This window comes from Canis lupus, chromosome 10 (assembly GCF_048164855.1).
Source record: "Canis lupus baileyi chromosome 10, mCanLup2.hap1, whole genome shotgun sequence".
Lineage (NCBI taxonomy): Eukaryota > Metazoa > Chordata > Mammalia > Carnivora > Canidae > Canis > Canis lupus.
In genome coordinates this window covers 31,760,238-31,778,887 of record NC_132847.1, presented here as the reverse complement: position 1 = coordinate 31,778,887, position 18,650 = coordinate 31,760,238, and the positions used below count along the sequence as shown (strand labels likewise).

The window sequence follows — 18,650 nt, the reverse complement described above, 5'->3', positions numbered from 1 at the left end:
TATGATTAGCAACTGGTACAATAATATTGAGTAATCTATAGCCCTTATTGAAATTTCACCAGTTTTCCAAATATTTTTTTTTTCCTGTCCCAGAATCCAAACTGGGATCCCAAATTGCATTTAGTTGGTATTTTCTTTGTTTCTGCTAAACTATGGCAGTTATTTAAGTCTTTCTTTGTCCTTCATGACCTTGAAATATTTGACGAGTACTGGTCAGTTGCTCTGAAGAATGCCTCTCACTTTGGGTTTATGTGATCCTTTTGGCATGATTAGATTGAGGTTATGCATTTTTGGCGATATCACAGAAGTGACATTGTGTTCTTGACAATGTATCATATCAGGGAGTACATGATATATTTTTTTTTCTCTCGGGATATTCTTGATCAAGGTAATGTGTGTTGGGTCTTTCCATTGTAGATTTACTATTCTTCCCTTTGTAACTAATAACTATATTTGGAGAGATACTCTGAGATTACATGAATATTCTGCTTCACCCAATTATTTTAAGCCTTGGTTGGTGAATCTTTCCTGAAGCAATTATTAGAGTGGTGTTTGCCTAATGGTAATTTTGTATTTCTCTTATTATTTCTCTATTATTATATAATAAGCTTTTTGTTACTTAATTATTACTTGCCATTAGTAGTAAGCAAAAACATGCTCTTTCTTATTTTTGTTCCTACTTATTAATTTGGATTATTTTGCATTACTTCCAAAGACACTAACTAGATTAGAGTTCCTTCTCCAAAACATGTTTTTAGCTAAGGCTTGCTGATACAAAGAGTTATATTCACCCAAACCCCACTTTATCCTTTCATAAATATGTGACATATTTATGTAATATACTATAAATCTATATGTACATAATATAGTTACACACATTATATGTATACATATATACCATTATATGTATATATGTATATGTATATACATATGTATACGCTATGTAATAGTTTCACTGAAATTTTCTTCCAGTTTTCAACTAGCACAACTCCATTAGAGAACCAGTGCCTTGTAGTTGCTTTGAATGAATCCATATGGTACCTATTTTGTCATTGATCTGCTAACTAAAACTTCTTGAAATAAGGGGTGCCTGGATGGCTCAGTCCATTAAGCCTCTGACTCTTGATTTTGGCTCAAGTCATGAACTCAAGGTTCAGGTCATAATCTCAGGGTCATGGAATCGAGCCCTGTATTGGGCTGCACACTGAACGTGGAGTCTAGTTAAGATTCTCTCTTTTCCTCTCCCTCTGCCCCTTCTCATTGCTGTCTCCTCCCTGCTCTCTCATTTAAAAAAAAAAAAAAGTCTGAAGCAATGTTATCATGAAAAGATGTTCAACATCACTAATCACCAGGGAAATGCAAATCAAAACCAGCATGAGAATTATCTCCTCACACATCAGAATGGCTAAAATAAAAAACAGAAGAAACAACAATGTTGGCAAGGATGCAAAGAAAAAGGAACCCTGTGTACTGTTGGTGGGAATGTAAACTGGTGAAGCCACCATGGAAAACAGTATGAAGGATCCTCAAAAACTTAAAAATAGAACTACTATATGATCTAATCATTACAGTACTGGGTATTTACTCAAAGAATATGAAAACACTACTTCAAAAATATATATGCACCCTATGTTTGTTGCAGCATTATTTACAAAAGCCAAATTATGGGAGCAAAGTCTAATGTCTATTAATAGATGAATGGATAAAGAAGAGGTGGTATATATATGGATACATATATATGAATATTATAATGGGATATATAATAGACATTATATATAAAATATATAATAATACTCCATTATATATGAGCATCTTTTCATGATGACATTTCATATATGTATGTATGCATATGTGTGTGCATATATGTATATACATATAATGGAATATTACTCAAGCCATAAAAGAGTGAAACCTTGCCATTTGCAACATGATGGATCTAGAGAGTATAATGCTAAGTGCAATAAGTCAGAGAAAGACAAATACCATTGGTTTCACTCATATGTGGAATTTAACAAAACAAAACAAAACAAAACAAAAAAACCAAATGAATGAAGAGAAAAAGAGACAAACCAAGAGATGGACTCTTACTTATAGAGAACAGACTGATGGTCGCCAGAAGGGAGGTGGGTGGGGGCATGGGTGAAATAGCAGAAGGGGATTAAGATACGCTTATCATGATGAGCAATGAATAATGTAAAGAGTGGGGATTAACCATATTGTACACCTGAAACTAATAATTACATACATAACACTGTATGTTAATTATAATTGTATAATACATAACACTGTATGTTAATTATACTGGAATTAAAAAGGAATCCCAAGTAAGATCAGAAAAAAAAAAAAAAAGAAGTGTCATGATGCTTTAATGATGATAAAGTGTCTGACCTAAGATCTCCTTTATGAAAGTTCACTATAGGTTTGGAAGAAAATCTGTAAAAGAGGAACAAAGAAAATAGAACAATGATTTGTAATTCTAGAATGTGAGATTAGATGTTAAAATTTTGTTTATCCTTAAATATAAATTTTGATTATTATGGTTGAAAATATATTAACACCAAAAATATTCATGCTAAGTTTGTGAGTTTAAATGAAAATAATGTCCTTAAATGTTTCCCCCAGTATACACTATAACATTTTTCTACAGTATAATTGTAATTTACCTTAATTTCTAAGTATCTTTTTGATATGAGTGCTTCAGAATTGGCAAGAATATTTTGTGGATATGTTAGTTTCTTGCTCTGCACAGCTATTCTTAGAATATGACCCTTAGCCTAAATGCATTATGTGTCAAAGAATAAGAAATCTTACTTTTAGGCATACGAACAGCAAATATAGCTTTGATTACCTTAAAGGAAGCCTTTTGCACTCTTTAAAGCTTTTTGTGAATCTGTCTGATGACACATTAATTCAAATTACATTGTCTTATTTGTGACTTCTGTAGTTGTTCAGCTTTATCACAAACTCACCAAGAATTTCCCCCATTCTGTATAAAATCACTAATGGATTTGCTGCTAACCTCTGGCTTCAGTTGCTGTCAGTTGCCTTTGGTATCAATTGTGTATGCAATGAGCTGATAAGTACTGTGGCTCATTTTACTCTTGAGCAAACCAAGTTTAAGGGGGAAAAAAAGAAGCAAAAAAAAAAAAACAAACAAAAAACAAAAAAACAAAAAACTAGAGAAATGATTACCTTAGTTTGAGATGAAGGTGGTGAAAAATTACTCAACTGCTTCCTAATTCTTGGCAAGATATAATGAAATGACAATTTTGAGGGGTGAAAGGTGAGTGGAGGACCCTAGAGCAGAAAGGTAGGGGAGAAAACAGGGGGTAGGACATGGCTTTCTTATGGTCTCAATTATAGTTTCCTTGGACTCCTCCAAAATACACTTTATTTTATATTATCAGTTTGATAAAATTATAATTAAAATGTACATCTCGGTTTAATTATGGATTCCTTCCCACATGAGTGGCTATTCCTCAATATTCCCAGTGTCATCATTTCACATTTCATTTTAATTTGTTAGTTCACTAGGAAGAACAGTGTACCCTGGCATATAAAGTATTACTTGTCATGACTCAGTAGACTAACAAAGCTTTTGTTGAAAGGAGAGGTTTAATGAAAAGAAAGATCCTACTTTTCTAGGTCAAATTATTAGCTCAGATATTTTATGCAAGAGAGGAATTGGCAATTTCTAATTGCATTGTACAATATGCTTACTTAAGAAACTAAAATATGTATAAAATGTATATCTCCTGTAATGGACAAAAAAATAGCACTTGATAATATAGAGACAGAATCTGAAACAATCTTGCTACCAGAAATAACTTTTAAGAATTGTTTTTACATGAAAAAATGCTTTTAATATTGTTCCTTTTATTTTAAAATAATGATACTCCTTGGGCAGCCCCGGTGGCTCAGCGGTTTAGCACCGCCTTCAGCCCAGGGGGTGATCCTGGAGACTCCGCATCGAGTCCTCGGGCTCCCTGCATGGAGCCTGCTTCTCCCCCTGCTTGTGTCTCTGCCTCTCTCTCTCTCTGTGTCTCTCATGATTAAATAAATAAAATCTTTTAAAAAAATTAAAATAAAATAAAATAAATAAAATGATACTCCTCTCTTATAACCTGGGAAGAATCGAAACAAAATGCTTAAATATAAATTTAAAGGAATAATAATAAATTTCATGGCAATCGGGTTATTTACTGTCATGTATATAAATTACACGGTGTCATATTTTATGTTTTGTCTACTCAGATATCGTGAACTAAATACAATGTAAGTCTGTCAACAGATATTTATAAATTACTTACCAGAAGAATACCATTAAACTAGGCAAGTTCAGAGGAAGCAGATGCACTAACCACAAAAGAATAAAATGACCTTTAATTTTGAAGATTTCGAGTACTCAGTATAGCATTATGATTTCAAATTGAGAATTATTTGTTAAACAATGCAGTTTTATGATAATAACTCATAAGCTCTGATAGAATAGTGCAATTAAGGAAGTAAGACTCCTGAAGCAATCTTTCGGGTCCTCCTTTCATCGTACACATGAATAACTCGAGCTCTTTATGCTTATTGCAGTTATTCATCAAAGACAGGAGGTACCGGGCAAGTAGTTCTGAGGAGAGGGGTCCAGTCGTAGTTTTGTTGCTGATTACCTGCGTAAGCCTCAGCAAGCTCCTCAACTAGTCAAGTTCCTCAACGTCTCTCAACCCAGGTTCTACTATCTCTTAAATGAATTGTTTAGAAAAATTGTTTCCATTTCCTTCACTTAATAAATTTGTAACGTATCTCAAATTTGAAAGGTCCAGTGTTTTTCAGTCTTTTGAAAGGTGTAAATGTGCTCCTTCACTCAATGGGCTATCCATCTGAACAATGACAGCTGTGGCCTGAAGGGGTTAGGAATTTTTAGATGTTACCTGCCTTTTCAAGTCTACCTTCAATGATGGCTTTAAGATACATACATCTGATAGTACGTCTTATGACATCCAGCATGTGTTTGCTGTTTACTCTTCACACACACACCTGGGCTCTGTGATGGGGAGATGCAGGGTACAACGAAAATTTCTAGAGAAAGAAGCACGCAAAAACTGGGTTGGGGAATACTTCTGGAGAAAGAAATCTAAGTGGAGATCTGATAATGAATAGAAGTCAGCCAACAGATAATAAGGGGAAGTTATGTCTTAGTAAAAGGGAATGGTAAAAGACTTCTTGGTCAGAGGGAATAGTCCTTTTGAGAAGTCTAAAAGTTCAGTAAGGTTAAATTCAACTTTGTAAGTTTTAACCTAATTCTGTGAAAGAAAACTAACACTTGTAAATACATACTGTGCTTTAGGCAGGATGTTTGGTGTTTTAGACTCGTTGTGTTAGCTGGGTATGTATAGCCAGGGGAGCCTCATGTAACACTTCAACTACACAACTACTTAATAATGATCAGTTTTGATCTAATTGATTTAATGTTCTTCTAATCTCACCTTTGCCATTTACTGATGAATCACATTAGCCTGTACTTCTACCCTTCGAATATTTTCTTTCTTCAAGTTTTTCTAGCATCTTCCTTCTATTATGTTTATTTAGACCGTGACTCCTGAACAAACCCCTTTTGGCTAATTGTGTTGAACCGTATTTGGGGTTTTTTTGGTCCTCTAAATAGTGCTCTAATTCTCTTTGTAGATATGTACAATTGATGCATCTCATTCATTACAATACATTTTACAAAGAATAGTATAACTTTTCTTTAAAGTCACTGTAAAATATTGACACATTCCTAAAGTTATATATTGTTCTCTTTGGGAGATATATTTATTCATTGACAACCGTGCCATTAGCTGTGTGTGCATAATCACAAATGTGTGTGTTTGTATGTGTGTTGGCACCAGAAGTTCATGGGCTTTTTCTCCTCCCAAATAAGAATTCTAAACTTAAAAAAAAAAATCAATTTTGATCATCTCATTTTATAGATGATCTGAAACCCAGAGGTAAGAATGTATCTAGTTTTCCTACTTTAAGTTCCAGGGCTCTTAGTATAATACAGGATATCACGAGCGCGTGTCTGTTTCATAATGTGAGCTTGTATATGGCAAGGTGTGTATTTATAAAACTACTCAGTGGTACCCAGACTATACTCACATGGATGCTCAATTTAAAAAGTATTTTTAGAGGATGACTGGAAAATTGATTCTCTGAATTTATGCCTTTCAACCTAGAGGATAGGAGAACGTATGTACTGACTATTTGGCAAATGTGTGTGTAAAATTAGCTGGCTATTATCTAGTTAAGAAATAAGCTCTGCTGTCTGCTGTGCTATGAAGTGGAAGTGAGTGGTTGTTGGAAAGAGGATATAAATGGTGCTTTACAATAAAAAGATATTGATCTTTTTTTTTAGTTTTGTTTTCAAATTAAGGTTTGAAAAGAAGCAATTTTAAAGATAAGGAAAAGTTTAGTGAAAGTCACCATCTCTAACATGTTATGGCTGATTAGTTTATTATGCTAGTATGTTCGGTTTTCTGTTGTGTGGTAACAGGGAATAGACTATATTTTGGATATCTTTTGCATGTGTAAGTTTTCTATCCATTCATTCAATAAAAGTTTACTGAGTGACCATTATGTGTCAGGTATTATGCTGCCAGAAAAGAGAAATTAAAAAAAAAAAAATCCCTTCTCTTTGGGAACTGACCAGTGTTTTGAAACAGATACACCTTGAAAGCACCAATGGACACCTTGCTGTCCAGAGTTATGACATAGGAATGCAAGGCATTAGTTAGACACCTTTTAGGAGCATATAACTTAACTCAGGCAAAGGATGGAAAGGGGTGTGGGATAAGCTGAGCTCTGAAGGACTTAGCCTGAGTGAGGGGCTTAGCCAGGAGGAGAAATAAGAAGAGTAAGAAGAAATAAGAATTTGAAGAAACTAGAAACAGAATATGAAAAACACAGAAGTGAAAGGGAACATGATATACTCAGGGAGCAGCAAGTGTTTGTTGTTGATGTTGTTGTTGTTTGTTTGTTTGTTTTCCAGAAACAGAAAGGTGATATGGGTTAAAGGTGGGAGAAGAGATTGCTGAGCAAGACAGGAGCTACTTCCTGAAATGCCAAATCAAGAAGCTGTCTTTGGAAAATAACCCACAATTGAATGGAAGAGGAATTAGATGAGGATAAAACGTCAGGGAGATTAATTAATAAATAATTAATAAATTGTAGCTTCTGGATACTACATACAATTTCCATTTGACACTCTTCTTCCTAAAAGAAAGTTTAGGTATAAAAGTAAATACTCAAAAATAAGTCAATCCATAGATCACAATTCTAATTATTGCATTGTACAATGAAGAAACTGAAGTCAAACAGGTTAAATGATCTGCCCAAAGGCAGAGAGTTTCTGACAAAACTGAAATTTGGGGCCCTGAGCTCCTCTTTCTTAAAAAAAAAAAAAAACATGGATTAAAATTCACAAGGAACCAGCCCTTCAGCTCCACAGAAACATTTTAGCTAAAGTATTAATGATGATGTGCCTGTGTTAGCAGTACCATAAAACAAGTGACCTTCATGGACAAAACTCTGTGGTTAAAATTAAAAAGACAAAGGAAAATGAGATCTGATTATTAATGTAATTAGTTGATGATCCAGTGGGATGACAGATCCATAAATGCCAGCTATAGACTGATGATAATGGAGCATTCAAATCTCCAAACTGGTGCTCAAGTCCTGCTCTCAGAAATAATGAGGGACCTGTTTCCTCTATCCTGCCTCCTTGCAAGGTGCTAATGCCATGTTCCGAATAATGATGTGCCAAGCTAGCATAATGGCAGGCTGCTCTTGCTGCACATTAATTCCACTATTTGTTTTCTGTTCCTCTAGGGTCTGAGCTTTTGAAAATTGGACATTTATGAAGTGCTATCATGAATCAGACAGGGAAAGAATATTATGATTAACCCTTCTTGCGGATGGCCAGATTCACAACATGTTCATAAATTCAAAGTATGTTGAGGGTATAATGGGAGAGAATCTTTTTATTTATTTATTTATTTTGAAATAATCCTCCTCAAGACCTCTATTAGAGTGCCTAAATTACCTTTAAAAGTGTAATTTGGCACCCAGCTTGTTACTGGCTCCTTCAAGCTCAATATTTCAGTGCCTAAATAGAACTAGTTATGCATATAGAGATACAACACTTCACAGGTCCATAGCTTCATTCAGATGGGTAGTCTTAGTTGGCTGTTAAACTTGATAATATCCAGTGAGATTATTCAGACAATCATAAACCACAGTGAGGATGTGATTTGCCCAAGAACACAGGTTAATAAATGACAGAACTAGTGCCTGAATCCTACAACCTTTTCCCCAAGATATCACCATATCCATTGTATCAAAAGAGATTTGAATTTGTACTTTGGCCAATATACAATTGTTTAAGCAGTGGGGTGATTCTTAAAGTGGGGTAATTTCCTGAAATGCATGTAGGTATCAACATGGTTCCAGCTCTGAAGAGTCAAATTTTGGAAACAGAATTTTATATAAAAAGTTCTCTGGGAAGGTGAAATGTAAGTCATCTTTCAAGTGTTTCAGTGATCACTGAGGGCTAAACAGAAAATCACCACTCAGAAATAAACACCAAGAGCATTTTCATATATATTTCCCATGTTCTTCTGTGTATATAGTATACCAAAAGGACTCTACATATGTCTGTTCAAAGTTCATAGAAATAATTGAGTGGTAAAATGTTCCAGGCACCCTGGTGACAACTTGCTTCAACAGGATGAATTGGCATTTATAATCATGTGCTATTGATGATGCTTTCTTAATTTCTGAAAATATGAATTTATTAAACTCTCATTTGGTAACAATGGTACAACAAGGTTTAGATTGTTGGAATAAAGTAATGCAGGTACATTATAATTTAATTATAATTAAATTTTTATGTCTTATGTCATGAGATACTTTGTGATACTTCTGTTAGGGAACAAAGAGAGACTATCTCTTGATCTTCCAAATGAGAAAGGAATGTTTAATTGGATGTCATCAGGTTCAGTTATTTTGGATATAAAAGAGGAGGCAGGTCACTTGAATACTGATGCAGTTACCAGGTTGTACTAACAGATTGTAACTGTAGAAACCTTTTTCTCCCTGCTCCCTGAGATAATGGAGGACTCTGCTGAGATACCCTTATGACACATGTCTGCTTCTTGGAATTCTGGGGGTTTTATTAACTTATAAAGGCAACTTTTTATGTGAAGGAATGGGAAGAGAAAGGCAGAATTAAGAGAATCCTGATTTGGGAGTGTTAACTTAGTTTTACATGATGGAATCCTATTGTATCCTCATCTCGTCACCTAAAACTATAAAATTCACTTTATATTCCCATGCCATTAAATTGTCCTTGGAAACAAGGTTACAAATAAAAGCACAATAGTTCCTTATCTGGGGGAAAAACTCCGTTTCTCCAATCTGTTAGAAGATACATAGCTTGGTTCCTTTTATGAAGGAGAAGAATTAGTAGAAATAGTGGTGAAGTGGATTATCAATTTATAAATGTTTGCCGTCATCTGTTGATATGTCCTTTTGAGAGATTCCCAGGAGAGAAATAACTGGGTGAAAGGGAACAAATATTTTTGAGACTTTGGTACATGCTGGCAAATTGCTTTCCAATTCATACTACCACCAGCAATGAATGAAGATGGTAATTTCATCACACCTATTCATTACTAACAAAACAAAATAACACAAAAGGCTTACTTTATAAAAAAGGTTTTATTTACTTTTTGGCAGACAAATACCCTCAAATACAGATATAGGCCAAGCTGTTCTTAGTAATTAGAGTCTTTGTGATAGGCTGTTTCTTGAGGTCAGGAGAAGATCACTTTGAGAATACATTTAAAGAGCAAGAAAGAGAAGCTGTGTCCCCTGAGAGACAACCCCTTGTATCCTGGGAACATCAAGAGTATCATTTATGCAAGAGGCCAGTGAAAGAGAAAGACAAGTATTACATGGGAAATGGGAGAACACTGAAGATAAAATTTACCTCTTGTCACATGTTTGTGTAGAGGTATACTCTAACTTTGGAAATTTCAAATTCTATCACTGTTTTAGGGCTGCCATAACAGAAAACCACAGACAGAGCTTATACAACAGAATTTTGTCCTCATGATTCTGAAGTGAGATGTGTGAGATCAAGGTGTCTGCAGGGTTACTCTCCTCAGAGGGGTTTTCTCCTTGGCTTGTAGATGGCCACCATTTCTCTGAGTCTGTACATGGTCTTTCCTGTTTCTGTGTCCTAATCTATTCTTATAAGGACACCAGTCACAATGGATTAGGGTGCACCCTAATGAACTCATTTAAATCTATTTACCTTTTTAAAGTCATTCTCTCCAAATATAGTCACATTCAGAGTTAATGATGCTTAGGGTTTTTTTTTAATTTTTTAAAAGATTTATTTCTTTATTTGAATGTGTGTGTGTGTGTGAGAGAGAGAGAGAGAGAGAGAGAGAGAGAGAGAGAGAGAGAATGTGAGCATGAGTGTGGGGAGTGGTACAGGGAGAGAATCTCAAATAGACTCCACACTGAGTATGGAGCCTGATGCAGGGCTCAATCTCAAGACCCATGGGATCATGACCTGTGCAAAACCAAGACTTGGATGCTTAATGGACTGAGACACCCAGGCACCCCTAGGATTTCAACCTAAGAATTTTGAGGGTACACAGTTCAGCCTGTAACACCAATATATTAAAATTTTTGGTTTGTCCTTATACTATGCATAGTACACTATTCTTGATATCTATCCCTTTATTTTCTAATGATCATGGCAGTATTGCCATCTCTTATGAGAGAAAAATATGTTATACCCTGGGATCATTCTGAATTTGAATTATGTACAGAAGCACATCTGGTTTGATAATAAACATATACAAAGAAATCAGATTTAGTAATAATTGTACTTAATCTCTTGAGTTCGGTTTGCATAACATGTATAGCACTTTCATTGGAATGTAGCATATCTATTGAACTTGTTCCTGAAATTGGATCATTCTTCAGTAAGGACATAAAAATCTTGAGATAGGTGGAAAAGGGAAGTGATTTTAAGGAATATATAGAAATTATATAAATTGTTTAAACAAATGTATTGAATACTAATAAATAGTTAATAAAAGGACAAGTAACAGAAACTCAACCAATTCTGAAGCATTTATATTGGGCATAAGAGGCATTGATCATCATGCTGATGGTTTACTTTGGAGTAAATTAGTGATTCTGATTTGGGGAAGTGGTTGTTGATGTAAATGTCCTTTTGCAAGAACACCTCTTATTGTGCTCAAAACATAGGAAGAATGTGTAGGTCTGTGGCATTGCATTGCTATGCATATATGACCATTTCTAAGTTTCCTCTAAGTATGAGCCTATTTTTTAGTTTTGACATTTTAAATTTTTTATTTATTTTCATCATCATAAGTGTACTCTTGAATACTCATCATCTATTTCATGCTTCCTCCCCACTCACCTCCTACTGGTAACCATTAGTTTATTCTCTATAGTTAAGAGTCTTTTTCTTTTCCCTCATAGAAAGAGTCAAGATCTTTCTCTTTTTCCTCTGTTCATTGATTTTGTTTTTTTGTTTTTTTAAATGTTTTATTTATTTATTTAATTTTTATTTATTTGTGATAGTCACACACAGAGAGAGAGAGAAAGGCAGAGACACAGGCAGAGGGAGAAGCAGGCTCCATGCACCAGGAGCCCGACGTGGGATTCGATCCCAAGTCCCCAGAATCGCGCCCTGGGCCAAAGGCAGGCGCCAAACCGCTGCGCCACCCAGGGATCCCTGTTTATTGATTTTGTTTCTTAAATTCCACATATGAGATCAGATGGTATTTGTTTTTTCTGACTGATTTCACTTAGCATTATACTCTCTAGCTCTATCCATGTTGTTGCAAATGGCAAGATTTCATTCTTTTTATGGCTGAATAGCATTCCATTCCACTTCTTTATATGTGTGTGTGTGTAAGTTCATTTATCAGTTCTAGTAGTTTGGTTTTTGTGTGTGTGTGTGTGTGTGTGTGTGTGTGTGTGGAGTCTTTAGGGTTTTCTACATATACTATCATGTCATTTGCAAATCATGAAAGTTTTACTTCATTACCAATTTGGATGCCTTTTATTCTTTTCTCTTTTATGATTGCTGTGACTAGGATGTCCAGTACTATGTTGAATAAAAGTGGTGAGAGTGGATATCCTTGTCTGTTCTGGCCTTGGGAAAGAAGCTCTCAGTTTTTCACTGTTGAATATGATATTGGCTGTGGGTTTTTCATAAGACATTTATTATGTTGAGATATGTTCCTCCTAGACCTACTTTGTAGAGGATTTTTTTTTTTTTAATGATAGTCACAGAGAGAGAGAGAGAGAGAGAGAGAGAGAGAGAGGCAGAGACACAGGCAGAGGAAGAAGCAGGCTCCATGCACCGGGAGCCCGATGTGGGATTCCATCCCGGGTCTCCAGGATCGCGCCCTGGGCCAAAGGCAGGCGCCAAACCGCTGCGCCACCCAGGGATCCCTGTAGATTATTTTTATCATGAATAGATACTGTATTTTGTCAAATACTTTTTCTGAGACTTTTGAAATAATCATATGTTTTTATCCTTTCTCTTCTAGATCATGTTGACTATTTTGCAAATGTTGACTGTCTTTGTATCATGGGAATAAATCACATTCGATTATGGTGTATGGTATTTTTAATATATTGTTGGATTCAGTCTGCTAATATTTTGTTGAGGACTTTTGCCTCTATATTTGTGAGAGATATTGGCCTATAGGCCATTTTTTTTTTTTTTTTTTTGGTAGTGTCTTTCTCTGGTTTTATAACAGGGTGATACTGGCCTCATAGAATGAATTTGAAAGTTTCCTTCCTGTCCTATTTTTTGGAATAGTTTGAGAAGAATATGAATTAACTCTTCCTTAAGTGTTTGGTAGAATTGCCTGTGAAATCTGGTCCTGGACTTTTGTTTTTTGGGAATTTTTGATTACTGATTCAGTTCCATTGCTGATAATTGGCCAGTTCAAATTTTCTATTTCTTCTTGCTTTAGTTTTGGTAGGTTATGTATTTCTAGGACTTTATCCATTTCTTCTAACTTGTCCAATTAGTTGGCATATTGTTTTGCATAATATTCTATTATAATTGTATTTCTGTAGTGTTGACTTTTATTTCTTATATTTCATTAGTGCGTTTGTTTATTTCTGTCCTCTCTCTTTTTTTTCTTGATGAGTCTAGCTGGGGGTTTATCAATTTTTAAATTTTATTAATTTATTCATGAGGGACATAGAGAGAGGCAGAGACATAGGGAGAGGGAGAAGCAGGCTCCCTGTGGGGAGCACGATGCGGGACTCAATCCCAGGATCACAGGATCATCCCCTGAACCAAAGGCAGACACTAAACCACTGAACCACCTAAGTGTCCCAAGGTTTATCAATTTTGTTGATCTTTCCAAAGAACCAGCTCCTGGTTTCATTGATCTGTTCTGCTCATTTTGTTTTTGTTTTGTTGTTGTTTAATTCCTGTATCATTTATTTCTGCTCTAATCTTTATTATTTCCTTCCTTTTACTGGGTTGGATTTTGTTTGTTCTATTTTTTCTATGCCCTTTAGGTGGAAGGCTAGGTTGTGTATTTAAGATTTTTCTTGCTTCTTGATATAGGCATATATTACTATAATCTTCCCTCATAGAACTACTTTGGCTGTATCCAAAAAGTGTTCGACCATTGTGTTTCCATTTTCATTTTTTTCCATGTAATTTTTTATTTCTTGGTTGACTCATTTATAATTTAGTAGCATGTTATGTAACTTCCATGTATTTGTGGTCTTTACAGATTTTTTCTTTTTTTTCTCTTTCTTTTTTTTATAAATTTATTTTTTATTGGTGTTCAATTTGCCAACATATAGAATAACACCCAGTGCTCATCCCATCAAGTGCCCACCTCAGTGCCCGTCATCCAGTCACCCCCACCCCCCACCCACCTCCCCTTCCACCACCCCTAGTTCGTTTCCCAGAGTTAGGAGTCTCTCATGTTCTGTCTCCTTTTCTGATATTTCCCACTCATTTTTTCTCCTTTCCCCTTTATTCCCTTTCACTATTTTTATATTCCCCAAATGAATGAGACCATATAATGTTTGTCCTTCTCCGATTGACTTATTTCACTCAACGTAATACAGATTTTTTCCTATGGTTGATTTCTGGTTTCATAGTGTTGTGGTCAGAAAAGATGCATGGTACAACTTTGATCTTTTGGAATTTGTTGAGACTTGTTTGGGGGCCTAATATATGATTTGTTCTGGAGAATGTCCCATGTGCACTTGAAAAAAAGAAAAAAGTGTATTCTACTGCTTTAGGGTGGAATGTTCTGAATATGTCTGTTAAACCCATCTGAATGGACTTTTCTTTTGAATTACCTAATAGAACATAAATGAAACTTCCTATCTTTTCCTTTTCCATTTCCTCAATACAGCTTTTAGCTGTAGAAATTCATCTGTAGTTGATAAAAGATTTTAAGGATCCCCTCCCCCCACCAACTCAGATACTTGGCATTTGCAGAGACCCTTGAAGGAAATCAACAAAGTGAAACACGGCATGTTTTATAGGTTGTAAATGTTACTAAATTAATATCAAAGAAACATTATACTTTACAGGTTAAATACTTTGAGCAACATGATAGTAATGATGTATTATCAAATGAGCCATATGAGAACAGTGTGAAATTACACACTAGTTTATATTAAATAGTAATAATCATCCTGTTTTTAAACATTAGTTTTAGTTCACATTATCATGTATATTGTATCTTTATGTTAATAATCAATAGAAACATATCTTAGTTTTGCTTAAAGTAGTTGTTATTTTGGTGTAAAGTAAAAATAAAATAATATTAAACCACTTTATTTTCCTTAAAAATGATTTTGATTAATTATTGAATTATGATGGATTATCAAATTTCAAATAATAATAAGGTAAATAACTTCTCTCTTAAACTAAATTATTTCAAATGTCATAAAGTCTGAATGTTTGAAATTAGTGTTTTTTAAAATAAGAAAATCAAATAATTCACTAAGATATTTTCTGATGTTGAATAACATTTGAGAAAAGGAATGGGAATATCATTACATACAGGGTTCAGATTGGTATAGTGTAAAATACTTGATTACTAGTATCTGATCAACCTGAGTTTCATACATGGCTACATTAAATGCTAGATTAGCAATGTTTAAATAGATTACTTGCAACTAAAATATCGTCTATCAAGAACCTTGACCAAGATTAGTTCTCTTTCTCCTGGAAGATTCACTCTGTATAAATGATTTGGGACGGTTTGAAGCACTGAGGTAGGAGGAGGCCCTACCTCCTCTGCTCAGACAGACAAGGTTTCTCAACCTTGGCCCATGGTTGATCTTTTGGGTAGCATGAATCTTTCTCATGTGGGGCTGTCCTGTGAACTATCAATTGTTTATCAACTCCATGGCCTCTGCCTACTAGATGCTAGTAGGGTAGCATCCTACCTCCAGCTATGACAACCAAAAATGTCTGCAGAAAGTGTTATATGTCCCTGGTCATGGGGATGGGAGGAGGAATTTAGCCTTGGTAGAAAATTCCCGAGTTAAAATAGTAAAATTATGTGAATAGGTCAGCACCTCTTCTTCAATTCCACCACCAGATCTGTAAAAATAGCTTCTGATCAAAAAATACTTTACCAAATATATTGTCTACCTTTCCAGTTTGGCATTTAGTACTCTCCTTATTGAGGCTATAGTTGTTCTTTTCTTCTTCCCTTTGTTACTATGTTCATTTCCTCTTATCAAGTCTTTTTCCCCCCTTCTAATTTTACCCTACACTGGGTTAAATCAGTCTTTTAAAATTCTGTTTTCTCCCTTTCCTCTTGCATCTTATTCCTATTTATAGGAATGCATGTTCTGATCAGAAAAATCATAGCAAACAAGCTTAATCCTATTTGTAAAGCCCTGACTATTCTTAATGGCCAGAGACATGGAGATTTTAATAGCTGCTTTGTGAGTCCAACTCTGACTTTGTTGATACCATGTCTTTCTGTGATAAATTTATTATAGCCTGGCAGTAACTCGGGTCTCCAGTTTTGTACTTTCTCTTCAACACATACTTCTGCTCCCATGGATATTAGATAATTGGATTCTTGCTTGACCTGTGGAAAACTTTAAGTACCTCCCTGTCATTTAAGAAGATTTTCTGTTCCTGTAGTCATGCCAGACCACAAGTAAAACACAAAGCATAGAATTACAGCTGTTAACTAACCATTTAAAATGCCTCATTGAAAAAAGATACCACTTTTAATTTGTGTCTTTTATAATTCTTTCATGAATAAAGTTTGCCATGCATAGTTATATTTCTCAATATAAATATAATTCTATTAAAATGTAAGATATACAATGGAGATTTTCATACTTGAGAGCTGATTAGCAGACTAGCAATATCACTTGACATATTTTTAAATATCCAAATTATTTAATATTTTTGAAGATTTTTTTTAAAGATTGTATTTATTTCATTCATGACAGACACAGAAAGAGAGGCAGGGACATAGGCAGAGGGTGAAGCAGGCGCCCCTTAGGGATCCCGATGTAGGACTCGATCCCAGGACCCTGGGATCTGACCTGAGCCAAAGGCAGATGCTCAACCACTGAGCCACCTAGGTGTCCCTATTTTTGAAAAATTTCTTTTTTAAAAATACTTTGTAGTTTTTAATAGTGAACATTTATTGGCTACTTACTATGTCCTAGGCAGGGTTTTAAGGAATTTATTTGTATTAATTTGTTTAATCTTTACAACAACTTCACTGTAAGTAAAAAAAAAATTGAGACTCAGAGAAGGTTATGTAAATTATCTAAAGTCCAGTGTAGCTAGTAATCCAAGGGTCAAGTTCAACTTTAAGAAATGTGAGATTCTAGGTATAGTCATAGAGTAAAGAAGATGGCCTAACTTTATGTATGTGTGTGTGTGTATGTATGTACATGCATGCATGTGTGTGCTTGAATTTGTGCACATATCTGCTATGCTTGAATAGTGGCTGAGGGAAAGTTATGGGTGGCCTAAAGGATCAGTTCCCTTATATTATCCAGGGACTCTTGAGGCATTTCAATGAGAATCCCTTAATTCACAGTTTGAATTCAATTTACTTGGTTATCCACTCAGATGCCTTCTAGAACTGAAATTCTTTGGGTTTCTGAACTTTAAATATGGAAGAAAAACATACTTTTATTTTTACTTTATGGATGTTATTTATTTATTTTTTAAATTTATTCATGGTAAAACTTTTATTCCAACATACTGGTAGTGATCACAAAGGAAATTTATTTCTTCTGGTTTCTCTCCCACATCTGAAATTTCAAGCAGATAGAATACCAAAAAATATGATCAAAGTGAATGGTTCTTTGATTTTATGTTTGTTTGTTTGTTTGTTTGTTTATTTATTTATTTATTTATTTATTTATTTTAAAAAAGATTTTATTTATTTATTCATGAGAGATATAGCAAGAGCGGCAAAGACACAGGCAGAGGGTGAAACAGGCTCTTCACAGGTAGCCGGATGCAGGACTCAATCCCAGGACTCTGGGATCCTGCCCTGAGCCAAAGGCAGAAGCTCAACTGCTGAGTCACCCAGACGTCTTTGATTTTACATTTAATTGAAGTTCTTGTAATAAGCATTGTCACATTTGCGATCAAAGTTCTTAGACTTAGATCTGTGCTTTATATGGGTTGGGTGTCCATGTATTTGGAAATGTGACACTGTGTCTAATAGAATAATAAATTAGAAGGAAATGATGGAAATATTGGTCTTAATGCAGCAATACATGATCCAGTTTTCTCTTTTGATTTTTAAAGTATTCAAGTTCATTTGAACATATTTAAATCTATTATCTGCACATACATTCTAGTTTCACTGCCGGAAAATTTGAAACAGTATTACTGTAAAAATGATTCTCTTAACTAGTGTTCCACTGCCACTTTTTGATGAGCAAATATTATGGGACTTTTATTAACATAAAACCTGTTTAACCTGCTTTCTCATCTTCTTATTTGGAACATAATAATTCATTTAGCATTTTAGAAAACTATTGTCTGAATTTTTGCCTGAAATTGACTTTTGTGTATCAGGAGCTTAATATGTCTATATGTTTCTTTCTAGGAAAAAATAAATATTTATTTTAAGATATAAAAAAACAAAGTTCCTTTAGAGATTCAGATTAGGAGATATATCAGAATATTTGTACCTTGTCCTTTTTTTCTTAATAAGCTAAAGCAAAAAAAAAAAAAAGAATATTTTTTGAAGTTAATGGGCAGATACTAATTGAACAATGGTTGAGGTTTAAACTATTTTTTAAATTTTATATATGGATATTTTTCAATCTGTTTGTTATACTAAGTATATTAATGAGAATATATATATACATTTTTTTTTTTTTTACAATAGGTTCCTGTCCTGAGACCACAGCAGGATGTGCCTTGGACAAAGGTATGCATGTTTAAAATAGATTTCCAATATTCTCCATAAGTAAAGCATATAAATATAAATATTATAATAGTAAAATAATGTTATAATAATTATATCACTGTAATGTGCTTATATATGGAATTATACTACATGTTCATG

General features: G+C 34.4%; 1 protein-coding gene across 35 annotated transcripts in view; it reads left to right on the top strand.

The window, feature by feature from the left end:
- PTPRD (protein tyrosine phosphatase receptor type D) overlaps positions 1–18,650 on the top strand; it is a 2,176,041-nt gene that overhangs the window by 793,751 nt on the left and 1,363,640 nt on the right. For all 35 annotated transcript variants that reach the window (XM_072841294.1, XM_072841327.1, XM_072841326.1 and 32 more), the window contains one exon: positions 18,471–18,512. The gene's annotated coding sequence lies outside the window, so the exon portion shown is untranslated. The remainder of the gene's footprint in view (positions 1–18,470; positions 18,513–18,650) is intronic.